This window comes from Saccopteryx bilineata, chromosome 1, assembly GCF_036850765.1.
Source record: "Saccopteryx bilineata isolate mSacBil1 chromosome 1, mSacBil1_pri_phased_curated, whole genome shotgun sequence".
Taxonomy (NCBI): domain Eukaryota; kingdom Metazoa; phylum Chordata; class Mammalia; order Chiroptera; family Emballonuridae; genus Saccopteryx; species Saccopteryx bilineata.
The window spans coordinates 255,775,438-255,793,815 of record NC_089490.1 but is presented as its reverse complement, the minus strand read 5'-3'; the positions used below and the strand labels follow the sequence as shown (position 1 = coordinate 255,793,815).

The window sequence follows — 18,378 nt, the reverse complement described above, 5'->3', positions numbered from 1 at the left end:
CCCAGTGTCATTAGGGCATTTTTGGTGAGCAAGAAAATGGGCCCCAAGGAACTGTGTTTAAATGCCAGCACCCACAACGAAGTGCTGCCTCCAGAGTGTGCCTGATGCCTCTCTCACTTTGTTTTCCTGGAAAGAGTCCCACCAATCAATAATGAGCAGGAAGAAAAGCATCCTGTGTAGCAGGCGTGTGGCCTAGCCCCTAGGTCTGGCCCTTGCCCTTGTTTCTGAGAGGTAATCTGTGTCATTCGGAGAGCAGTGTCTTTGTTTAGGGCACTGCCTAGACACACCACGTTGTAGGGTAAGGCTAGCCACACCGATAGTTTTAGGGTGGAGTGAGCCGTGCCAGAGAGGACAACCATGTAACTGAGGTGGGGGGCTTTGGCTGGAGGCTGGAACAACTGGTGGGAAATCTATCAATCAACCATGCCTACTGGGTAGGGCCGCAATAAAACCTGCAAACACTGGGGTTCAGGTGAGCTTCCCTAGCTGCCCTCGGAGTGTTCTGTCACACACCCATGTCAGCATGCTAATGCGTCCCAAGGACAACAGAAGCTTAGTTTTTGGAACCCTCCCCGGCTCTCCTCCACGTGTTTCTTCTTTGGCTGATTTTAATCTGTATCCTTGTCCTTGATATACTGTAACTGTGAATGTATTATAGCTTCCAGTGGGTTCTATCAGTTCTTCCTTCTGGTGCATTATCAAAACCGAGGGTGGTTTTGGGAATCCCCTCCCACAAACTTGCAGTTGGCGTCAGAAGTGAGGACACTCTTGGAGACTGTGCCTTCAAGCCTCACAGTCTGGTTAACTCTGGGGGTGCACTCCCATACCAGCAGAAGAATGGGGCTTCTGCTCCAAGGTGTTGCAACATGCATCCTTTTTTTTCTGTTTAACTTTAACTTTTAAAAAAATATATTTATTTTTTATTCTTTTAACTCTTTAATTTTTCAATTATAATGACATGTATTATATTAGTTTCAGGTGTACAACATAGTGATTAGACATTTATATACTTTATGAAGTGATCACCCCAATAAGTCTAATACCCATCTGACATCACACAGTTATTACAATATTAATGGCTGTATTCCCCATACTGTACATTACTATTTTTATCATTGTAATCTTAATCCCTTCACCTTTCTCTTTACCTCTTCTCTCCAACTCCATAATTTGTTTTCTGACTCTTGTTTCTGTTTTGATCGTTCCTTTATTTTGTTCTTTAGATTCCACATATAAGTGAAATTACACAGTATTTGTCTTTCTCTAGCTGACTTATTTCACTTAGTATAATCCCTTCTTGTTGCAAACGGCAAGATTTCATTCTCTTTTTAATGGCTGAGTAATATTGCATTATATATATGCACTACTTCTTCTTTATCCACTTGTCTATCAATGGACACTTAGGTTGCTTCCATATCTTGGCTATAGTAAATAATGTTGCAAAGAACATAGGGGTGCATACATTTTTTAAAATCAGTGTTTTTGATTTCTTTGGATAAATACCTCAAAGTGGAACTGCTGGATCATATGGTAGTTCTATTTTTAATTTTTTGAAGTAACTCTGTACCACTTTCCACAGTGGCTGCACCAGCAACATTCCCACAGACAGTGCACGAGGGCTCCCTTTTCTCTCCCTCCTTACCAACATTTGTTTCTTGACTTAATGATGAGCGCCATTCTGACAGGTCTGAGGTGACACCTCATTGTGGTTCTAATTTGCATTTCCCTGATGATTAGTGATGTTGAGCATCTTTTTGTATGTCTTTTGGCCATCTGTATGTCCTCTCTGGAGAAGTGTCTCTTTCAGATCCTCTGCCCATTTTTTAATCAATTATATTTTTAGTGTTAAAGTATGTAAATATTTCCTTATGTCACTTTTAAAAGCTTTCACGAATAAAAGTTCTTTTAGAACAGGAGGAAAGTATGTCTTTGGTACTTATGCAATATTTATGTAAGTCTCAAGATACTTTAAAGATACAGGGGTCATCGAGTTATGACCCAGTTCTGTTCCTATGACAGTGACATAACCCGAATTTTGATGTAAGTTGAAACACACCATAGTCTAACACAAACGAAACACTTATACTTTTACTGCCCAAAATGGCATAGGTAAGCATACTGGGGGATGCCAACTCCCTCACCCACACCCTGTGTTACTGTGTATTCTGCAACCGCGTGCAACCAAACTAACAGTGTGTCCATAAAGTCATGGTGCACTTTTGACCGGTCACAGGAAAGCAACAAAAGATGATAGAAATGTGAAATCTGCACCAAATAAAAGGAAAACCCTCCCAGTTTCTGTAGGATGATATGTCAGCATGTGCGCATGGGCAAATGATGACATAACACCGTGTATATAGCGGAGCAGCCCATGACCATGCCAGTCAAGATGTGGACGGTGCAGAGGAAAGTTCAACGTGTTCTGTGGTTCGCTAAATTCGAATCCGTGACCAAAGTTCAACGTGAATATTGACGTGTTTATAATGAAGCGCCCCCACATAGGAATAACTACTCAGTGGGATAAGCAGTTGAAGGAAACCAGCAGTTTGGTGGAGAAACCCTGTTCTGGTAGGCCATTAGTCAGTGACGAGTCTGTAGAGGCTATACGGGATAGCTACTTAAGGAGCCAAAAAAAATCTGTGCATGAGCCCACATCGAACTGCACTGAATAGGTATGAAACTGGGAGAGTTTTCCTTTTATTTGGTGCAGATTTCACATTTCTATCGTCTTTTGTTGCTTTCCTGTGACCGATCAAAAGTGCACCATGATTTTACAGACACGCTGTAGTTCACTCTCGTAGTCCGTAAGTATGATGCTAACAGCATAAGCCGAAACACTCACATCTCATTTTTTTTAAGTTTTCCTGAGAGTGAGCGTCATAAACTCAAAACATCATATGTCAAGACTATTGTAACCTGAGGATCCCCTGTACTGAATTTCAAAATTATTTCCCAGCACAGCATTAACCTTATAAGCTTAATTTAGTCACCTGCCTAAGATCTCACAAAATTCACAGCAAAACTAGGAACAGAACGTGCAACGCCTGACTTCTCGGTCTACTCAACCAACCATGGTCAGATGGTCAGGAACACATTCATCCTAGAACACATTGGAAAGCACACAGTCCCCAGAGAGGAAGAGGTAAAAGACAAGACAAAGGAACTGGTCTGCCTCCAGAAAATTACAAAAATAATAAAGGGTGTGGCCCAGGCAATTCTGAACTCAATGGGATCAAAGGTGAACTATAAAGTCCTGGCAGCAAGAAAGTAAAGCATGAAGAAGAAAGTAGGAGTGAGGAAAGACACAGAGGCACTCAGTGAATGTGAATACAGAGAGAAAGTGGGGTTGGGATCCTAGAGGCAGGTGGAAGTCTGAGAGCTGTGGCATAAGCCCAGCTCACTCCTGCTCTGGGAAAAACCCAGGACTGTGCTAAATTCTCTCTCTTACCTTTGCAATCAGCCAATGCTTAACAGTAAAGGCCTTTAGCAAAAACCAACATTGCCTTATTGTTGTCTGAGCATGAACACTCTTCCTCAACCCAGGAAATTGTATTCTGATGAGAGAGCAGATGAAATCTAAACCTTAAAAGCTTGATAAATATTTGGAATTTAGTATCATACCTCTGAAGTCAAAAAAGGCTCTTATCTTAGAAATAATGTTCTTTGCCCCCCTAGGGTCAAGGGTGAGGGGAGACTGGCCGGTAATTTTCTGTGCCTAGTTAATAGAATGGAGATGGAAGTGAGGAGCCCGCCGAAAGGAAGGCCCTGACTTTATCAAGGACACCAGGGTCATTTGGGAAGGGAGCAAGAGGAAAGGCCACTTGTGGTACTGAGGGCTCCAGCTACCTGGGCCCACAGCCATTGAGACCCAGATTTTATTCTAAACAGTGTGTGGTGCCCCAAGTAACGAATCATGATCAGTCTAAGCCAATCATAGCAACCCTGTTCCTTTTACCAAGCAGTTGATTCCCCTACCACTCACCCCTTAGCTAGGGTAGCTGTGTGACTCAGTTGGTGCCAATGACATGTAGAAGGAAGACTGCTAAAAGGTTTCTGGGAAGTGGTGTGCTTTCCTGTTGAAAGACACTAAGATGGCTGATGCCGCCCCTTTCCCTCTCCTTCCAACCTCCAACACAGACCTCGATGCTGACGCTGCAGCACCCAGCTTGTTGCTGAGACAAGGCCAGAGAGTCACAGAGACACCAGCTTTGACTGGCAAGCCCCTGAATTGAGCCAGCACCTCCAGGCTACTTGATAGGTGAGAACAATTAGAACTGTTCACTTAAGCTACCCGAAGTGTGTCTGCTCTTGCTAGCAGCCACTGAATGCAACCTTAATACAAGTCTTTTTCCAAGAAAATATCTTTCAATCATGAATTATTGCCTTTATAACTGGTAAAAACCATATTTTAGATTAACACTGAAAAAAACCTCACAAAATATTTTTTTAAATTGTCTTAGAGCCCATGGATCCCATCAGAGAGGTCTCTGTTCCTCCAGGCTAAACAAGGAAACTAAACAAGGCCAGAGGCACAGGTACAGGGAGGGTAAGAAAGACAAGGCACTGACTGCAGACAAGGGGTCATCTCAAGAAAGCAAGTCCGTAGGGAACAGAAAGGCAGCTGGGCACCACCAACATCCTTCCAGCAGAGGGAAGATGGTGGCAAGAAACCCCGTCTCTTGGCCCTGGCCAGTTGGCTCAGCAGTGGAGCGTCGGCCTGGCGTGCAGGAGTCCCGGGTTCGATTCCCTGCCAGGGCACACAGGAGAAGCGCCCATCTGCTTCTCCACCCCTCCCCCTCTCCTTCCTCTCTGTCTCTCTCTTCCCCTCCCACAGCGAGGCTCCATTGGAGCAAAGATGGCCCGGGGCGCTGGGGATGGCTCTGTGGCCTCTGCCTCAGGCACTGGAAAGGCTCTGGACCCGACAGAGCGATGCCCCAGAGGGGCAAAGCATCGCCCCCTGGTGGGCATGCCGGGTGGGTCCCGGTCAGGCGCATGCGGGAGTCTGTCTGACTGCCTCCCCATTTCCAGCTTCGGAAAAAATGAAAAGAAAAAAAAAGAAACCCCCGTCTCTGCTCGGCTCTGCCCTTCACATGGGCAGCGGCAGGCTCTGCCCTTCACGTGGGCAGCGGCAGACCAAGCCGGGGCCAGGGCATCTATTGGTGTTGATAGAGTAATCGGTCCCCTTTCTGGCTCTCAGCATGACAAGCCAAAGCTTTAGCAGAGGTCAATTGCACTTGTAATAAGCACTCATTAGATTCCCATGGTGTTCTGGAAGCTGAAATTGAAGTTCACAATCCTTGACCCCAAGAGTATCCTCTGAATGAGAATGAGGATGAGGGAAAATCACCAGGGATGCTTAGGGGTGGAGGAGCCAAGCTAGAAAAGGAGCAGGTGCTACATTGTATTCGTTTCCGTATACAACATAATGATTCGATATTTGTATTTATTGCAAAATGATCACCACAGTAAGTCTAGTTAACATCCAGTACCATACATAGTTACAAATTTTTTTCTTGTGTTGAAAACTGTTAAGATCTACTCTCAACTTCCAAATATATATTGCAATATTATTAACTGTAGTCACCATGCTGTGCATTATATTCCTATAAATTTTTTGTCTTGGTGCTGTGCATGCTATTTTTACATGAGCATCATAATACTGATCAGACTCTTTTATTTTCTGCTTTTTTTCACTTAACATAACATGAATATTCTCTCAGGGTACTGTTACTATTATTTTTTATGATTGCACACTATAATTTACTTGATTATTTCTGATAATGAAACATTTTGCTCATTTATTTTGGATGACTGTGTCTGTGCCATTTAAGCAAAAATCTAAATGAATTGTGTCATTATCAAACCTACCAAGCTAAGCCCTGGGCAGTTGGCTCACTGGTAGAGTGTTGCCGGCATGTGGAAGTGCCAGGTTCGATTCCCAGTCAGGGCACATGGGAAAAGTGACCATCTGCTTCTCCACCCCTCCTTCTTCTCTTTCTTTCTCTCTCTCTCTCCTCCGCTCCCACAGCCATGGCTCGAAGGGTTCAAGCAATTTGGCCCTGGGCACAGAGGATGGCTCCATGGCCTCGCCTCAGCCATTGGAAAATGGCTCCCTTCCAAGCAACAGAGTTGTGGCTCCAGATGGGCAGAGCATCACCTTCCAGTCGGCATGCCAGGTGGATCCCTGCCAGGCGCATGTGGGAGTCTGCCTCCCCACCTCCCTGCCTCCCGCCTCCCCGCCTCCCGCCTCTCACTTAAAAAAAATCTACCTAGCTCTAGCTTTAATGCTTACCCCACAGAAATACATACTGTGTTGAAATGCAACAGGCAAGCTAGAAGCAGAACTGAGAATTCATTTCTAAACAGAACTCTTGGGAGTCAAGCATTTCAGCGTCAGGCAGAGTATGGTTTGCAATCAGGGAAAAGAGATATACCCTCTATCAGGCAGAACAGCCTAAGGAAAAACAAGTATCAGTGAATTACCTGTGGGAGTGAACACATTTAAGAAAGACCTAGAGAAAGAACACAACTTTTGCTTTTAATTTTTAAAAGTTGGATTATTTAAAAATGGAATATTGAGTAAATGGTGCTGATACCATCTGTTAACCATTTGGTAAAGAATAAGTTAGATTCCCCACATCAAGCAATATGCCAACATCAGTTCTGAATAAATATACACTAAATATAAAAATAAAACCATTAAAAAAGTAGAAACACAAATATAAGAAAAGCCTAAATCTACAATCTGATTTCAAGCTGGGAAAACTTAAAAGCCAAAGAAGACCCCATAAACAAAAAGATTGAGAAACAGGATTTTAAAACTCCTAAACAAGGGCGTGGGGGGAAGATCTTGGCAAAGCAACTGAAATTTTCCAGCTCATCATCCAGGTTAAAAGGCAAATGTCAGTCTAAGGAAACCCTGGCAACTTCGACAGCAGGCAGAGGACTCATATCTTTGCAACAGAACTGTCACTAATGAGAGAACCCAGCATGCGTGGAAACCAGCGGCAGAGTCCTACACCCTTTCTGAAGAACAGTTGGGACACTACATATTAAACTCATAAAAACAAAAGTTCTTGCCCTGGCCGGTTGGCTCAGTGGTAGAGCGTCGGCCTGGCGTGCAGAAGTCCCGGGTTCGATTCCCGGCCAGGGCACACAGGAGAAGCGCCCATCTGCTTCTCCACCCCCCTCTTCCTCTGTCTCTCTCTTCCCCTCCCGCAGCCGAGTCTCCATTGGAGCAAAAAGATGGCCCGGGTGCTGGGGATGGCTCCTTGGCCTCTGCCCCAGGTGCTAGAGTGGCTCTGGTTGCAACAGAGCGTCGCCCCGGAGGGGCAGAGCATTGCCCCCTGGTGGGCGTGCCGGGTGGATCCCGGTCGGGCACATGCTGGAGTCTGTCTGACTGTTTCTCCCCGTTTCCAGCTTCAGAAAAAAAAAAAAGTTCTTAAGCCTTGGTCCAGTAATTCTACTTCAAGGAAAGAACCAGAGACCCATAAAATTAGTTTTACATAAGATATTTATCATATTTTTAGGAATAAACATTTCTGAAAGTTTTAAATGTCCCAAAGTAAAGTACTTTAGTAAAAATGGTCTGTCCATCAAGATATATTTTAAAAGAATGTTTAATAAAATAAGAAATGTTTGGGGTATTTGAAGTGACAAAATAGCATATATAGCAAGACTGTACTTATATAAAATATAAAGTACATATATAAACCGTAGTAATAACTGAATATAGTTATAGATTTTTAAAAAGTTTTATGTACTTTTCTGTGCTTTCCAAATTTAAAAAAGTGTCTGTGTGTGCGTTTGGTGTGCTGTTTGGGGAGAATTGTATAGTAGCCCAGTGCACCATGTTCTAGATCTCTCCACTTCCCCCATACACACACATGTTAAAAACATCTGTGGGAACCCCACAAAGGACTATAAAATGGAGACTACACAGGTGGGTTACCTGGTACATTTTCTTAATAAGAAATTGGGAAGAAGTAAATAGCAAGTTTGATGAAATCATTTCTTCATAAAGCCATAAATATTACAGAAGACAGATAAGAACATAAAGGACTACAAGATCAAAGACACTGGAACAAACTCACTAGGAAAGAAGGGAAAATTTATAGACTGAATTATTTTTCCTAAGCCAGTTCCCTGTGAGTGTCCAGTTTAATGACTGTTTAAATTATATCTGTAATTTTCTGAGCGATTCCCTTACTTTTCAAGTTTGTAAACCAACATATCAACAATTCCCAATCAATGGGATAGCGTTCTCCAGGGAGCTATGAAAATATACCTTGCATTTTAAATGCAATAAAAAGCATGACAAAACATGCCTCTGTTCTTCATAACAGAGAAGTCCCACATCTGGTCATAAAAAAAAAAAGCATTATATAGAGTTGTAAGGATGCCAGATACTTATTACAGAGGACTGTTTTATCCATTTAGCCCAATTTTCCAGATGTTTTATTACTTGGAGACAGGAGAATTATTGAGACTGGTGATTGAAGACCATTTATTTCAAGGGGCTTGTCTGCAAGCCATAGGAAGTAATTTATGACAGGCCACAAGGCAGTGCTTGAAGAGGGCTGTCTTCTCATCAGGTCACAAATAATACCAACAAAGGACAAAATACCCAATTTCAGTAACACCCAGCTTCATATATAAAAACTGGCTCTTAGGCAAGCATGTATTTGTCATTTCACATGCAAATATTATGCTCATAATGGGAGCAATTTCCATAATAGTAGGTCCAGTTGGCAGTGACAATGAAAATGGTCCAGGTTGGCTGATTGGAAGCCTGGTTCTCATTGTTTACAATGAGGCAAAATTCTGGCATGGATCTTTTGGAAGCCTTGTTCTCTTAAAGACAACAAGATCGGGTTCAGCAGGAGCAGGTGTCATTTCTCCCATCCCCGCAACACTGCTCCCCCACCCCCAGCAGGGACACCGTCAGAGCCTGTAGAGTAGAGCACGGCTAGCCGTGGGATGTTAGGGTGGCTGACCCCGACAGCTACAATTACTGCAGCTAATTAAAAGGCACTGCCCTGCAGTCGCTTCTTTCCACCAGTCAATCAGAGGAGGGATTCTGGGGGGGAGGGAGTGGAATTTTTAGCTTCCAGTCTCTGAAATCAGCATCTCTTTGCTTCACACACATATGTAGGAGAAAGCTCTCAGGCACCACGGAGATGTGTCCTCAGGCTAAAAGGGCCACCTGGCAAACTGATTTAGGCCACGTGTCCACGTGCAAGTGTTGCAGGATTAATGTGTTGTTGTTTCTGCTTTCCTGTAAGTGATGGTAGCTCTGGCAGTAGAAACAGTGGGGTCTGTATATCCTCTTCCTGACAACCTTGCTACCAGGTTGTTTATTACAATAAAAGGGAGTCTGAGACCAAATTCTTCTAAATATGCCCGTGTTTATTAAGAAGCAGATATTAAAATGATCATACAGTTCATTCTTGTGAGTTGGGGAATGGTCCCATCTCTTTTCAGGCATTCCAGCTAGCTCTTAGCTTGAGGCAGTCACTTGGAGAAGGAATAGCGTTTTCATGCCAAGATTAACCACCTTACGAGTTGTCTCAGGAAACAGAGGACATGGAGATGAGCAAGAGCACAGGTTAAGTGGACGTCTTAGGGTCACGTGCTGCTCCAAAGGCTTTGGGCTCGGCTTGTTGGATCTCATAGTTGCTTGGGTGAGGTCAACAGGGCCCATAAGGTCCTTCTAGTCAGCCACAGATTTCAACTCTGCGATTCACCAATGGGAAATTATTCTCATCATTCCTTATGCTAGTTAACCAACCCTCCCTCTGTTGCTAGATTTCAAAAATAATCTTGCAAACCACAGTTTTGGGGGGTATCTTCTTGATGAGTGTACCTCAGAGGCTCATGAGTCACCCCTGAAGCCTGGATTCCTCATTAGGAGTCCTCAATACCTACTACCCCACACACAGCAGTGTTTATTGATGACAGGTTATGACATCCTCTATCTGCAATGTGTGGATTGGGAAGGAACAAAGTCCCTCAGAGGACAGACAGCCCGCCCCATTGTTCCACAGTGGAGTCTGGCTCTTTGATATCTAGCTGTGAAATGCTTGGCGTCATCTGTTTGGAGGCTGGGCCTGATGCAGGATTCCCTGAGGGGGGGGGGATGTTTCCTGCAGGCAGTGACGGCAGGGAGGGGCTCCCTGAGAGCTGCAGCAGTGGCTGCCTCTTCTAGCTGCTAGTTTTGTTTTGTTTTTCACTGCACTTTGTCCTTTGATCTTGACTTCTGCTCATTTTTCTTCTCAGTCCTCGTTCTGTTTTCTTATAACTTGTTCATTTTTCTTGATGGTTGGTGGTTGGTCGGCGGTTGGGGAATGGAAGGGGGAAGCAGCTCTTCCATGGTCAAGCCTATAGCAGAAGCTACCTTCTTTGCCAAGTTAGAGAAATTCAGAGAGGCAGCTGTCCTGGTGAGGTGAGGACAGGCTGTGTAGCTAGGCCAGGCAAATCCTGGCTCTCCAACTTCCTAGCAGTACCTTCCTGGGCCTCACTTTCCTCATCTGTAAAATAAGACCAACCCTATGTACCTTCAGGGGTTGTCATAATGGTTTTAGATGCTGTGTGTAAAGCATTCAGTCAGGGTTTTTATTGTTTTTTTATTTTTTTGTATTTTTCTGAAGCTGGAAACGGGGAGGCAGTCAGACAGACTCCTGCATGCGCCCGACCGGGATCCACCCGGCATGCCCACCAGGGGGCGATGCTCTGCCCATCTGGGGCATCGCTCTGTTGCAACCAGAGCCATTCTAGCACCTGAGGCAGAGGCCATGGAGCCATTCTCAGTGCCCAAGCAATCTTTGCTCCAATGAAGCCTTGGCTGCGGGAGAAGAGAGAGACAGAGAGGAAGGAGAGGGGGAGGGGTGGAGAAGCAGATGGGCTCTTCTCCTGTGTGCCCTGGCCTGGAATTGAACCCAGGACTCCTGCACACCAGGACGATGCTCTACCACTGAGCCAACAGGCCAGGGCCAGTCAGGGCTTTTCATGTGATGGCTTCTCTGAGCCCTCTGGAACTCCTGCTGGGATCAGAGCACCTATAGATACACAAATACACACAAGTCATGATCAAGCCTATATAACAAAAGTGTGATTCATTAAGTGTTTGAATTGTTTTTAATCTTGAGTAATTAAATCTACAAAGGATCATATCTCATTCCTTTTTAACTGTACACATATTCAAGTGCGGCAAATATGAACCTTGGTCCCTAAGTTTGTTAACCAACTGCATTTCCTTATTTGGACATGCCCTTTGGCAATTTTCTATAAAATGCTTATTCATCTGTGTAGCACTTTATATAGTAAATATATTATGCCATTCTTTTATAAGCATCACCCAATCTAAGCTAAGAGGAAGATAGTCCTTCCTCTGTTAAGATTTAATAAGTATTCACTTTCAACTTCTTCTAGGTTTTTTAAAACTTACCTCATCAATAAATCTGGAATTCATTTTGGAAGGGCTGAGATAATTATCTAAAATGATTTCCCCCCCAAGGAGCTCATCAATTGTTCCCATGTCACTTATCGGCTATCCTTCTCTTCCGCCCTAACCTGTGGCGCCTCCTCCACTATGTCTTAAATTCTTACATCTACAGGGTCTTCCATCTATCAGAGCTCTCAATTCTGTGCCATCAATCTGTTTGCCTCCTCCTGGACCGATACCGTGCTGGCTGTGGAATGTCAGTAAGTGGAGTTGAGGGATGGAGGGCTCCAGGGAGCCTGGCAGAGAAGAGAAAGAACGGCTTTCAGGACAGGGAGTGCAGTCTGCACATAAACAGGACAAAGGGGAAGTTCGAGGCCTCATGAGAGGCTGAAAAGTAGCCATCTCAGTTCAGAGTTTGGGGAAATAAGTAAGGGACCAAGGAAAGTACAAGAAAGCAGCAGGCGATGTAGGGTGGGATGGGCTAGAGACCCAAGTCACAAGAACTACCCTGTGCAGTGCCACCAGGGCCTGCTGCTGTGGAGACAGTTACTGCTGTCCTCCAGGATGCTGCCACAAGGGCATTGCCAACCACGTGCTCCAGGGCCAGAAGGAATCATAAGTGTCTCTTCATTTGTCCTACCCAGATGGAACTTTACCTGTGCAGAACCCCTGGAGGACTGGCAATAACCCAAATGCCCATCAGATAGTAAATAAATAAACAGATTGAGGAAGAAAAAACAAGAATAATGCAAGAAGAAGAGCTTGTAGGGGCAAAAGTCGGCTAGTCATAGTTTATTTCCTATAGTTCTCTGGAAGGACTGAGGCCACTTGCTAGACAAAGAAGATAGAGCCTATCTGAAAATCCCTTCCTCTTCTCCTTTCTTAAAAGCCTTCAGAAAACAATATATATGTACCTTAATTAAAAATTCGTACACTAATCCTGACTCTTACTCCAATCCTGGACTCATGAGAGTGACGTATACCTCTCGAGCAGTGGTAGTCAACCTGGTCCCTACCGCCCACTAGTGGGCGTTCCAGCTTTCATGGTGGGCAGTAGCGGAGCAACCAAAGTATAAATAAAAAGATAGATTTAGCTATAGTAAGTTGTTTTATAAAGATTTATTCTGCCAAACTTAGCGAAAATTCGACATAAAGTACTTGGTAAGTAATTATTATTATATGCTTTGACTTGCTGTAACTCTGCTTTATAAATTTTATAAAGTAAAGTTACTTCCCTACTTTATAAATCATCATTACTGTGGAACCAGTGGGTGGTTAGAAAATTTTACTACTTAACAGAAATACAAAAGTGGGCAGTAGGTATAAAAAGGTTGACTACCCCTGATCTAGACAAAAGGATCACGAGCCCACTTCCTCCCCTTTGGGTGAAAAACTTGTATTCTGTAACATTTTATATGCTTTCTAATAATCATCATTTTGAATTTTTTTGTATGTACAAAACCTGTAAACTAAGCAAGCAGGGACTAGCTTTAGATTTCCTAATAAGCTAACTCCAACACTCTTAGCAAAACTAACTTCATTTAGCTTCTCTCCTTATCCTAAACATCTCACTATTGTGGCGACAAGAATAGGTTGTAAATCCTAGAAGGTTTGGGAATGTCTTTGTCAGGTATGTAAAACATTCATCACTACTGTGTTATCCTATGGTCTTAGTGTATAGAAATGTTTTTTTTTTTCTTTTGATAGATCCTATAGATAAACGTTGTAACAAGACAGCAAAAACTCAATAAGCTTGTTAGTAAATGACTTTTGTACCATGCTCCCCTTCCTTTTCCCCCAACCAGTATGTGACTATGTCTATAAGAGCAGCCTCAGAGCTATATTCTGGGCTGCACGATTTGGGCTTAATAATAAAACTCCTTCTAAAGTTTCTTCTGTAAACTGCCTTGGTGTCTCTATGGAACTCATGGATTACATTACTTTACAACACTGGTAAACCATAGCCTGAGTACCTGGTGCCATTTCTTTTCACCTGAGAGATGCCCTCTCATGCTCCCTGGTTCATTTACATACATCAAATTAAGTCCCTTTCCCATTATGTTTCCCAGCCCCCTCCCCTTTCAGATTCCTTCATTATCATAATATCTCACAATCCATGATCAATTGTGGAAAGTGGTGGAGGATAAAGAAGGACATTTTTAGGAGAGGTAGGAGACAGGCAGTCACCAACATTACCTTTGTCCCCAATCTAGAGATTTGGGCTTTTGAAGTTTAGCTTCTTGTGATCATTACATTTTGTGCATCACGGCAGTCTTTAATGACCAAAATGTTTCCAGATGGATTTGGAATCTTTTTTAGCATCTTGGTACTTGGTCTGCATTAACAGATTAAATGAATAGCCAAATTACATACCTATTATTTACCAATAGAAAAAGGTACAGGTAGTGAGTAGAAGGAGAGAGATGTACCACCAGATGGCACTGTTTAAAAGATAAGGAAGTAAGAGAGCCTTTTCTATAGCTAAATGGAGACAGGCTTGCCAGTTGCAAGAGCAGATTTAACTCCAAACCCTCTTGAATTTTTGGGAAAAGCTAGGTTAGTATTCCTATACCAAATGGAGCTCACCCTCAGTTTTCATGATAGCAGTGACAAAATTCATGAATATTTCAGAATGGTTTATGGAGCTGAGCTGGTGTGATTCCAGAGCTAAGAGCTGCAGTAGAGGCTTCTCCATTTGGCATACAGCTTCCTCTCTTAAACAAATGGGACATGCTCTGAGAGCAGAGAAATGTAGTCAGAGGGAGGATCCACACCCAGTAGCAGGAGCTCCCTTCCTGCCACTGGCTATTCACATTTCTTTAAGCACTAACAGTCTGCCCAGGCCCTAGGCTGTCTACCCCTCTCAATTAATTGCATCATTGATTATGAGGATGCTGACTTCATTCAGCATCCATCGATTTCAACCTAGTTCTAATATGTCTCCCTGTAGTAACAGAAGTTGTAAACTATATTTCCCAGAATTCCTTGCTGCTGGGATTATATCAAAGTTTTGGGTCTCTTCATTGTGGTTGAGACTTGAATTCAGAGGTGAGTTAAGTACTGACAGAGACAGGGTATGAGGTCTTCTTTTTACTGGTGCAGACTGCAGCTGAACTGGTGTGATTCCAGAGTTAGCAGCTGTAGTAGAGCTACATATGGCTTCCTGGTCATGAAAGTAGAGCTACGTGACCCAGCATATGGCTTCCTGGTCATGAAAGGAGCACCTGCTCAAGGAATTTCAGCCAAGAGGCAAGTTCTTCTGCTCTTACAAGATCCTATGAGCCATGTGATACTCTGTAGTTAATTCATTTCTGCCAAAACAGGCTGGAGTTGATTTTGTTCCCTGTAACTAAGCCCTGAATGAGTGACCAATTATCTATCCACAAGCCTGAACTAGAAATAAGATAACTTATCTAAATTCTCTTCCCTCACAAATATTGTCTAAGTAGTGTTAAAAAAAATTTTACTCTAACACTTGTTAAAATGGTAAGAGAAACTTTATTCAGGACTGTTGCAATAGGTGTGGAGACTATCATAAGAGGAAAGAGAGATTGGGCTCAAATCCCTTGAAATACAGCAAAGACGGCTATGGATTTATTATTTTTGTGTGTGTGTATTTTTCTGAAGTTGTAAACGGGGAGGCAGTCAGACAGACTCCCGCATGCGCCCGACAGGGATCCACCCGGCATGCCCACCAGGGGGCGATGCTCTGCCCATCTGGGGCGCTGCTCTGTTGCATCCAGAGCCATTCTAGCGCCTGAAGCAGAGGCCAAGGAGCCATCCTCAGCACCCGGGCCAACTTTGCTCCAGTGGAGCCTTGGCTGTGGGAGGGGAAGAGAGAGACAGAGAGGACAGAGAGGGGGAGGGGTGGAGAAGCAGATGGGTGCTGCTCCTGTGTGCCCTGGCCGGGAATCGAACCTGGGACTCCTGCACGCCAGGCCGACGCTCTACTACTGAGCCAACTGGCCAGGGCCGGCTGTGGATTTATAGTAAAGTGACCAATCATCTTCCTTTAGGGAAGACAGTCCTTCTTTTGTAAGTTCTGTCCTCCCTCGAAAAGCGTCCTCCTACATGGAAGGATGACTTTTTTATATTGGAAGACTAATCTGTAAATGTCTGTATTCAATCGATGCAGAGTCGATCCATTGCGTGTGATTGACGTATTTGTATTTGACATGACAATTCATCAAGGATCAGTACAGTGTGGTGAGACACAATTGTGAGATTAATGCGCTCTGCATAGGAGACCTTGAGAGAGCGCGGATATACCGAGCATGCAAATGGCTTTGTGTACTTCTTACTGAAACACAACACAGCAAATACGACATTGTAGACTCACAATTAGTTCTTTCTCAGTGAATATTTAATCATAGACAGGTAAGAACAATTCACATTTTATTAATTCATTATCTAGTTAATAATTTCCAAATACATGTCATTTAATTTATAAGTATTTTCCCGAAATTTGAGTTTTAAAGTGGAAATCTAACCTCAAACCATATCTATTAATAACTCATTTTTTTTTTTTTATAATTTTATTTTTTTAATGGGGTGACATCAATAAATCAGGATACATATATTCAAAGATAACAAGTCCAGGTTATCTTGTCGTTCAATTATGTTGCATACCCACCACCCAAAGTCAGATTGTCCTCTGTCACCTTCTATCTTGTTTTCTTTGTGCCCCTCCCACCCCCTATCCCTCTCCCATTCCCCCCTCCCCCCCGTAACCACCACACTCTTATCAATGTCTCTTAGTTTCACTATTATGTCCCACCTACGTATGGAATAATACAGTTCCTGTTTTTTTCTGATTTACTTATTTCGCTTCGTATCATGTTATCAAGATCCCACCATTTTGCTGTAAATGTTCCGATGTCATCATTTCTTATGGCTGAGTAGTATTCCATAGTGTATATGTGCCACATCTTCTTTATCCAGTCATCTATTGATGGGCTTTTTGGTTGTTTCCATGTCCTGGCCACTGTGAACAATGCTGCAATAAACATGGGGCTGCATGTGTCTTTACGTATCAATGTTTCTGAGTTTTGGGGATATATACCCAGTAGAGGGATTGCTGGGTCATAAGGTAGTTCTATTTTCAGTTTTTTGAGGAACCACCATACTTTCTTCCATAATGGTTGTACTACTTTACATTCCCACCAACAGTGTATGAGGGTTCCTTTTTCTCCACAGCCTCTCCAACATTTGCTATTACCTGACTTGCTAATAACAGCTAATCGAACAGGTGTGAGGTGGTATCTCATTGCCGTTTTGATTTGCATTTCTCTAATAGCTAAAGAAGATGAGCATCTTTTCATATATCTGTTGGCCATTTGTATTTCTTCCTGTGAGAAGTGTCTATTCATATCCTCTTCCCATTTTTTTATTGGATTGTTTGTTTGTTTGTTGTTGAGTTTTATGAGTTCTTTGTATATTTTGGATATTAGGCCCTTATCTGAGCTGTTGTTTGAAAATATCATTTCCCATTTAGTTGGCTTTCTGTTTATTTTGTTATCAGTTTCCCTTGCTGAGCAAAAACTTCTTAGTCTGATGTAGTCCCATTCATTAATTTTTGCCTTCACTTCTCTTGCCATTGGAGTCAAATTCATAAAATGCTCTTTAAAACCCAGGTCCATGAGTTGAGTACCTATGTCTTCTTCTATGTACTTAATTGTTTCAGGTCTTATGTTTAGATCTTTGATCCATTTTGAGTTAATTTTTGTACAGGGGGAGAGACTGTAGTCCAGTTTCATTCTTTTGCATGTGGCTTTCCAGTTTTCCCAGCACCATTTATTGAAGAGGCTTTCTTTTCTCCATTGTGTGTTGTTGGCCCCAAAAATATGGAACGCTTCACGAATTTGCGTGTCATCCTTGCGCAGGGGCCATGCTAATCTTCTCTGTATCGTTCCAATTTTAGTATATGTGCTGCCGAAGCGAGCACTTAATAACTCATTTTGATTAAATAGTTGCATAAAACAGGCCCTGGCCGGTTGGCTCAGCGGTAGAGTGTTGGCCTGGCGTGTGGGGGACCCGGGTTCGATTCCTGGCCAGGGCACATAGGAGAAGCACCCATTTGCTTCTCCACCCCCCCTCCTTCCTCTCTGTCTCTCTCTTTCCCTCCCACAGCCAAGGCTCCATTGGAGCAAAGATGGCTCCTTGGCCTCTGCCCCAGGCGCTAGAGTGGCTCTGGTCGCAGCAGAGCGACGCCCCAGAGGGGCAGAGCATCGCCCCCTGGTGGGCAGAGCGTTGCCCCTGGTGGGCGTGCCGGGTGGATCCTGGTCGGGCGCATGCAGGAGTCTGTCTGACTGTCTCTCCCCATTTCCAGCTTCAGAAAAATACAAAAACAACAACAAAAAAAAACAAATAAATAGTTGCATAAAACAGACGTTTTTAAATTAGAAAATGATAAATACACCCAAATATCACTCCAAATTAGTGGTTTTGTTTGATATTTAGTTTTACTAAATGAGTACTTTTATCTTACAATTATTATGAAAAATTAATAGGCATGTAAGTATAATTACAATATAAAATATTACAAATGTTTTTATTATGCATTGATCATATTATAATGTATTATTGTTGCAAAATGTTTTTTATTTACGATATTGTTTTCTTCGATTTATTTTTGTCCTCCTTTTCATTGTAAAAAGGTTGGTCACCTTACTTATAGCCAATAAGCAGAGTTGTGAAGTGTCAGTGGATGAAAAATACTAAGAGGAAACATTAAAAGTAGGGAGGTTTTAGCTAAACTAGCCAACCCAATAGGATTCCTGCTAAAGGAGTCCAGAGTGATCAAATATCAAAGAATGAGGAATTGGATTCTCCAAAGTCTAACTTAACAGGATTCTTGCTAGATCTGTGATACAGCCTGGGCCTCTCTTAAACCAATGGAAATGCTCTTCAGTTATTTTTTAAGCCTTTCCTTGGTA

At 43.0% G+C, this 18,378-nt stretch overlaps 1 protein-coding gene and 1 non-coding gene across 2 annotated transcripts in view; both read right to left on the bottom strand.

Annotated features, from left to right (window-relative positions):
- Window positions 1-10,916: 10,916 nt before the first annotated feature.
- Window positions 10,917-18,378, bottom strand: part of GFM2 (GTP dependent ribosome recycling factor mitochondrial 2) — a 105,764-nt gene continuing 98,302 nt past the window's right edge. The window contains exons 23-24 of the transcript XR_010726837.1: window positions 13,640-13,778; window positions 10,917-11,057 (exon numbers count right to left, since the gene is read on the bottom strand). The gene's annotated coding sequence lies outside the window, so the exon portion shown is untranslated. The remainder of the gene's footprint in view (window positions 11,058-13,639; window positions 13,779-18,378) is intronic.
- LOC136321558 (U6 spliceosomal RNA) lies at window positions 17,281-17,387 on the bottom strand. The gene has a single exon (XR_010728709.1). It is a non-coding gene; the product is annotated as a U6 spliceosomal RNA (small nuclear RNA).